A 7,640-nucleotide genomic window follows, 5' to 3' on the forward strand; every position below is an offset into this window, starting at 1 on the left:
ACTTATATCTCCCTCACTAACTATAAGCATCAGCTGTCAGAGCAGCTTACCGATCACTGCACCTGTACACAGCCCATCTGTAAACAGCCCACCAAACTACCTCATCCCCATATTGTTATTTTTTTGCTCTTTTGCACTCCAGTATCTCTACTTGCACATCATCATCTGCACATCTATCCCTCCAGTGTTAATGCTGAATTGTAATTATTTTGCCACGATGGCTTATTTATTGCCTTACCTCCCTAATCTTACTACATTTGCACACACTGTATATAGATTTTTCTATTGTGTTATTGACTGTACGCTTGTTTATCCCATTCGTCGCACTGCTTTGCTTTATCTTGGCCAGGTCGCAATTGTAAATGAGAACTTGTTCTCAACTGACCTACCTGGTTAAATAAAGGTGAAATAAAAAAATTAAAAAATGAAGACACGCCGGTTCAAGTCAAGACCGAGACTGGCGCAAATCCAGTCCGAGTCAAGACCAGGACCAGAGAAAATAGTCAGAGTCAAGACCAGGACCAGAGAAAATAGTCAGAGTCAAGACCAAGAGCGGAGGGGGTGTGGGACCGACCTGCGTGTGCAGAGGCACACATTCACAGAAATGCACACACAGACAGCAGTGTTCTAGGTCTCCAAACCATTTATTGTCTCGGTCTTGTCTTGGTGTTGGATACATTTTTACTCGGTCTTGACTCTGTCTCGGACAATGAGGACTACTAATTTCTTCCTGAGACCAGTCAAGACCAGCGGAGTATAAAAACTCATAATTATCAGTTCCTATTCAGTCAGCGCATAAAACCGCTTCGCCAGGCCAAATATACACACTCCTTTTATGACACATTAATATCGACTTGGTCTTGACTCGGTCTCGCCCCTCTCTCCGGTCTTTGTCTAGACTCGGACTCGTCTTGGTCTTGCCTCGGTCTCGCCCCTCCCTCCGGTCTTGGTCTTGACTCGGACTCAGTTTTCTCTGGTCTTGAACCGGTCTCGCTTTAGGTGGTCTTGAACACAACACAACACAACCAGACTGACACACACACATACACACACACACACATTTTCACATCATTAAAGAACAAAAATCTCTCACTCCAAGTAAAGATGTATCCTTACCTCATGACTCAGAGTATCATCCTGCAGCGCTCCCGGCTTCTATACCCTGATCCGCAGGGCTGGTCAAAAGGCCACGTCACATTTAAAAAACTACAGCAGCAAATTCACTCCGCTTGAGCCCAAGAGGGAGATTAAGTAATTACAACGGATGTCAAAAAGTGTTGGAAAATAAATGCACGAGTATGATCGCGAAAATGTGCGGTAGGTGTGTTTGTGTGAGAGCTGATGGGACTCTGGTGTGTTGGGAGGGCTTAGGTGGGAGTCAGGTGGGACTATTCAGTTAGGGGCGCGGTGTGAGGCGGGGCGGTATCCCTCCACGGACACATCTGGAGAGAGAGAGAGAGAGAGAGGGAACGTATCACCTGGCTCATCCCAGCCAGCTGTGGGTACAGGCACATTCCAGATGGCCCAATCAGATTTAAACTCTCCCGACCACTGTAACCTCTTTAGACTTTAAATACAGTGCAAGAACATTAACTGTTTCCTTGTGCTGGGGTATAAACACAGACCCAGACAGAGAAAGTCAGGCTTTGATGAATACTGCTCTGTCACATTATCTGTTTCAGCATTGCATACAAGACAAGGAAATTCATAGAGAGTGAATGAGTGTGCAGAATGAGAGATAGAGAGGAGAGAGGTGGGGGGATTGGGAGAGCATAAGAGTGTGACAAGGGGTGAGTGAAAGAGAAAGAGGATAAGTCTGCTACAAGGTTATGGAAAGTGAGGATGCGTGGGAATGAATGACTGCAATAAGGGTAGACTTTGAAGGGATAAGAGAGGTCAATGGCTGAATCGACCCCATTGATCAGAGATCTGAAGGAGCTACAGTTGATTTCGGAAGTTTACATACACTTAGGTTGGACTCGTTAAAACTCGTTTTTCAACCACTCCACAAATTTCTTGTTATTAACAAACTATAGTTTTGGCAAGTCGGTTAGGACATTTACTTTTTCCAACAATTGTTTTCAGACAGATTATTTTACTTATCATTCACTGTATCACAATTCCAGTGGGTCAGAAGTTTACATACACTAAGTTGACTGTGCCTTTAAACAGCTTGGAAAATTCCAGAAAATTATGTCATGGCTTTAGAAGCTTCTGATAGGCTAATTGACATAATTTTAGTCAATTGGAGGTGTACCTGTGGATATATTTCAAGGCCTATCTTCAAACTCAGTGCCTCTTTGCTTGACATCATGGGAAAATCAAAAGAAATCAGCCAAGACCTCAGGAAAAAAATTGTAGACCTCCACAAGTCTGGTTCATCCTTGGGAGCAATTTCCAAATGCCTGAAGGTACCACGTTCATCTGTACAAACAATAGTACGCAAGTATAAACACCATGGGACCACGCAGCCGTCATACCGCTCAGAAAGGAGACGTGTTCTGTCTCCGAGAGATGAACGTAGTGTGGTGCGAAAAGTGAAAATCAATCCCAGATCAACATCAAAGGACCTTGTGAAGATGCTGGAGGAAACAGGTACAAAAGTATCTATATCCACAATAAAACGATTTGCATATCGACATAACCTGAAAGGCCGCTCAGCAAGGAAGAAGCCACTGCTCCAAACCGCCATAAAAAAGCCAGACTACGGTTTGCAACTGCACATGGGGACAAAGATCGTAATTTTCGGAGAAATGTCCTCTGGTCTGATGATACAAAAATAAAACTGTTTGGCCATAATTCCCATCATTATGTTTGGAGGACAAAGGGGTAGGCTTGCAAGCTGAAGAACACCATCCCAACCGTGAAGCACGGGGGTGGCAGCATCATGTTGTGGGGGTGCTTTGCTGCAGGAGGGACTGGTGCACTTCACAAAATAGATGGCTTCATGAGGAATGAAAATTATGTGGATATATTGAAGCAACATCTCAAGACATCAGTCAGGAAGTTAAAGCTTGGTCTCAAATGGGTCTTCCCTAGACAATGACCCCAAGCATACTTCCAAAGTTTTGGAAAAATGGCTTAAGGGCAACAAAGTCAAGGTGTTGATGTGGCCATCACAAACCCTGACCTCAATCCTATAGAAAATGTGTGGGCAGAACTGAAAAAGCGTGTGCGAGCAAGGAGGCCTACAAACCTGACTCAAGTTTCACCAGCTTTGTCTGGAGGAATGGGCCAAAATTCACCCAGCTTATTGTGGGAAGCTTGTGGAAACGTTTGACCCAAGTTAAACAATTTAAAGGCAATTCTACCAAATATTAATTGAGTGTATGTAAACTTCTGACCCACTGGGACTGTGATGAAAGAAAAAAAAGCTGAAACAAATCATTCTCTCTACTATTATTCTGACATTTCACATTCTTAAAATAAGACAGGGAATTTTTACTAGGATTAAATGTCAGGAATTGTGAAAACTGAGTTGAAATATACTTGGCTAAGGTGTATGTAAACTTCGGACTTCAACTGTATATGTGTACTACATTCACGTATGTATGATATTTGGCATTCAGGGGTCAAAAATTACTGTACTTGTCGATCATAAGCAGTGGTGGCGAGGTGGTGAGTACAACCCCAAAGGTTTCTGTTCAAATTAGAGCCGCAATGTGCTTCACAGACATCTCTTGAAAGCTTCATGTCAACACGTGGTTAAAATGAATACACCACTGTGATGTAAACAGACAAATTGACATCTTCACTTTTACCCATCAAGGTATTTGCAATCCCTATTCTCACTTGCTTTCTCCCTGTTTCCACACAGCACTTTAAACTGTACGCATTTTACATTGAAAACATTCTCACTGCTTCATGTCATAACCTGTCAGAGAGATGACAAATGGTCAAATCTGGAGTCCAATGAAATACGGTATTTTACGCAACGACGCCAAACGCATTACCCTATATCAGCTTTCCTGTCTCAGTAGGACTGAGTGGGGTCCTCCCATGGGGCAGTGGGGCGAATGTGGATGAATACAGAGCGTGCCGTGATGTATGGGCTATCTAAACCCCCGTGGCGTCCAGCTACGCTTGGACACGCCTCTCTAACGATGATCACTGGCACCCGGTGTGGGGTGAAAAGTGATTAAAGCAAGATGAAATTAATTGGAATGTAGAGCAGGATGTTGAGTGATGGTTGATTTTTGCTCTTCTCTCTTTGTTTTACCCAATAAGGGGGGCATGTGGTGTAGAAGTGTCCAGGACTACCTACAGAGGTGGCTTGGGAAACTGCTTCCTAAATCAGATTTTGACACCAGATCCGTTGCTTTACACTAAAACAATGTGTGTCATTGGCGGGACTTCTCTTTGAGGCCTACAAGTGTTAATTGCTTGACTCTGCCAAACCTTAACTCTAACAGTCTATCCCAATATCCATACGTACACCCAACTCAGTATGCTCTTCATCCCCACCATAATACTTCACAATAATCTAAGTATTTTATAATGGAATATAGTAGAAAAAACACAAAGTAGACTCTAGATCAGCATCAACTATTCAGGGACATATCACACCCAGTGGCGGTCGGTGCCGTTTAAGATGAGGGACGATGATTATTTTTATTTGATCAGTATGGCCTTATTCTATTACAGCATATTGGATGACTGTCATTCATATTCCATTCAACCAGTTCAATGTAACATTGATAGATTTAGGCTACTACATGATAGTCACATTTTCCCTGTACCCATCATGAAGTTGCTACAATCTAGCCTATTGCTGAAAGTTTACAATGTAGGTGCACAGGTCGAGAGAATTTTGAGTAATCAAGGTGACAGACAGTTACAAATTCAATACTGCCTTGCACACTCTTGCCTGCATATAGGATGTAATTATTAGTCCAACAGTTGCAAATGATAGTTTCTATTGGACAAATTCAGGTATGTTTATGAATACCCCCCTGATCCACATAAAAACAGCATGATCACGTTGCTCGTTGTATATATAATTCCTTCTCGCAGCTATCTACGCGCTCTCCTCCTCTCACCTCTTCCCTTCACTTGTGCAGTGTCTTTGTGGGGGGGATGTAGTGTTTAAAATCCCACCTGAGATTTAGAAAGTGACACCCTGAGAGAAGTTAGCTGAGCCAGCAAAATCAGGTCAGGGACTTGTGATTAGAAGGAGTAGCAACAACAGCAGGCAATCAGAGGACAAAACATTCACAACAATACTTTGAGATTCAAAAGGTTTGATGGATAACTTTGACAAACAGTTATTTAGGTCCAAACTATTTCTGACATTACAACATTAGGAATTTCAACCAATACTTGCTGTACAGTACATCCCTAATGACCAATGAGGTCCTTCAACACTCAATTTCTTCTCCCAAATATTAGCATTGCTTGGAACCAGCATCTAGTGAGAAAACAGACTGAAGAAAGTAGGGTCATCCTCACTCTCTGTCATTAGAGAAGAAACCAAACATCAAGTGCTAGCCAGAGGCTACTCACTCTGCAGGCTGCTGGGTAATGGCTGTCTCCTGCCACCCCACATCCATCGCTGACACGTCAACACTGGGGTTAGTGTCCATCTTCTCTATTGTCTCCGCCTGCGCTCCATCACCACCCTTCATGATGCACCGACAGCCACGCTGGAGAATGATGGTGAGATGGAGGGATGAGACTAAGAGAGGAGAGATGAAACTAAAGAAAGAGGTGAGGAGTTGTGTGAGGTGGGCGTTGCTACCTTCTTCAGGCGATATCACACACGGCTCTCCAGCCAATTGAATCAGTCGGTAAGTGGATATCGAGAGGGTGGAACAGAAATTGATTTATTGCGGCTGGGAGACGGAGGTTCTTGAACACAAAGCTCTATCCTGGCCATATGATAGCACCGAAGCAGGGTGTTGATCTCGGATTCCAGTTAGAAGTGGTTGATTACAGGACTCCATTCTACCCAAAAAGCATTAGCGCTTACCGCTAAACACATTTAGCCTCTGTAATGGTAGCAATGCTAACCTCCCTAGGGCTGAGGGAGCAAAGAGCATAGTTTTGCTATGGAAACCCTCCTAGTTTATTGAGCAGAAAGCTTCAGTACTGCACCGACTGTAGCCAAAGTAATAAATGCAATAGTCTGCCACATGGCAATCCTGAATGAAAACAAACTACAGTATATGTGGGACTCAAAACGTGGACAATCCCTGTTTTTATTGGTGAGTGTCAATATGTATGAGACACCTTTAAAGTATTGGGATGAAAAAAAGCAGTGTATTTTCAAAATGAAATTTGATATGAAAAATATGTAGGTGAAAAATACATCAACAGATATCACTGGAGGACAGCCAGCAAACTTGTGACATTTTGAGTTGTAAGTATGACTCCACCGAGGACTGAACCCCTAACCTTCCAWTCTCTGGGCAGACACTAACCACAAGGCAACGACATTGGTTAAGCTTCATTGCAATCCATCACATTTGCCAGTGATCCCCGAACCTTGGTGTAGTTATCTGGTTGTTCTGAAGAGGGTCAGGACTAGGCTAGCCGGTGCTGAGATGAGGCTCTAGTTATTCCCTCTGACCCTCAGGGCCTAGAGATGTTGACCACATGATAGCACTGTAAGTCAAAAGCCACCCTAAGCATTTTCCCTCAGAAAACCCCCAAACACACTATCTAGAGTCCTCAAACTCAACTCTGGGCCTCAAAGTCAGTTTGTCCCCCCCCCCCATTCTTCCCCTCTAATCAGGGACTGATTTACACCTGGGACACCAGGTGGGTGCAATTAATTATCAGGGAGAACAGAAAACCAGCAGTACTCGAGACCTCGTAGGGTAAGAGTTGAATACCCCTGATTTAGAGGCAATGCAATAGCTTGAGGGAGGGGTTTCAGTCAGAACAACCAGAAACACGAGTTGTTCAGAGCCAAGAATATTCTGTACGTTGATTGCAACACTGGCCGTTACCCTCAAGAACCCATATTCAGAAGCAGTGTGTGTTGGTCAATGTTAAGAGGGATTCTACAGCAGGCAGCTATGGCAGGAGGTGACAGAGGGGAGGCATTGTTCACGGCAGGATTCCCCAGCTGGTGCACGGGTGATTTTTTGCCCCCCCCCCAAGTTTTATTAAAAAGTCTTGTTTGAAACAAGACTGTAAAAACACCAGCAAATCAGCTTAAAGTTATTTTATTTCAAATCTGTTCCAAAGTATTCCCACTCATAACATACATACTGTATATGTGATTGTTACACATGTAAGTAAGGGTTGAAATGATTAAGTTTCAGACAAATATTAGATCTGTTTGTGCTTCTTGCGGTCAATTTGGAGTCTACAAATTCTTAGTAAATATGTTCAGGCCCCCTGCCCATCCTCGCAAGAAAATGACCTGCCGCTGAACCTAGTTGATGATCCCTGGTCTACGGGCACCAATATCCAGCGACTGACAGACAGGGCACAACCCAAAACGCTGTGTGCCCATCAAAGGAGGCTGAAGTCATCCTCTGAAGAACACTGGCATCGGTCCAGGCTCCCTCCCCTGTGCTGCCCTTCCCACACCTCTGAGACCAAAGGCCCTGTTCAATCTCAAACCGTAGCCGATTCACCCGGAGGATAAACCCAACGATCTGCTCTTGTACTTTGCTGTAGTTTAGAACAAC

The sequence above is a fragment of the Salvelinus sp. IW2-2015 genome, linkage group LG12, assembly GCF_002910315.2.
Source record: "Salvelinus sp. IW2-2015 linkage group LG12, ASM291031v2, whole genome shotgun sequence".
NCBI lineage: Eukaryota > Metazoa > Chordata > Actinopteri > Salmoniformes > Salmonidae > Salvelinus > Salvelinus sp. IW2-2015.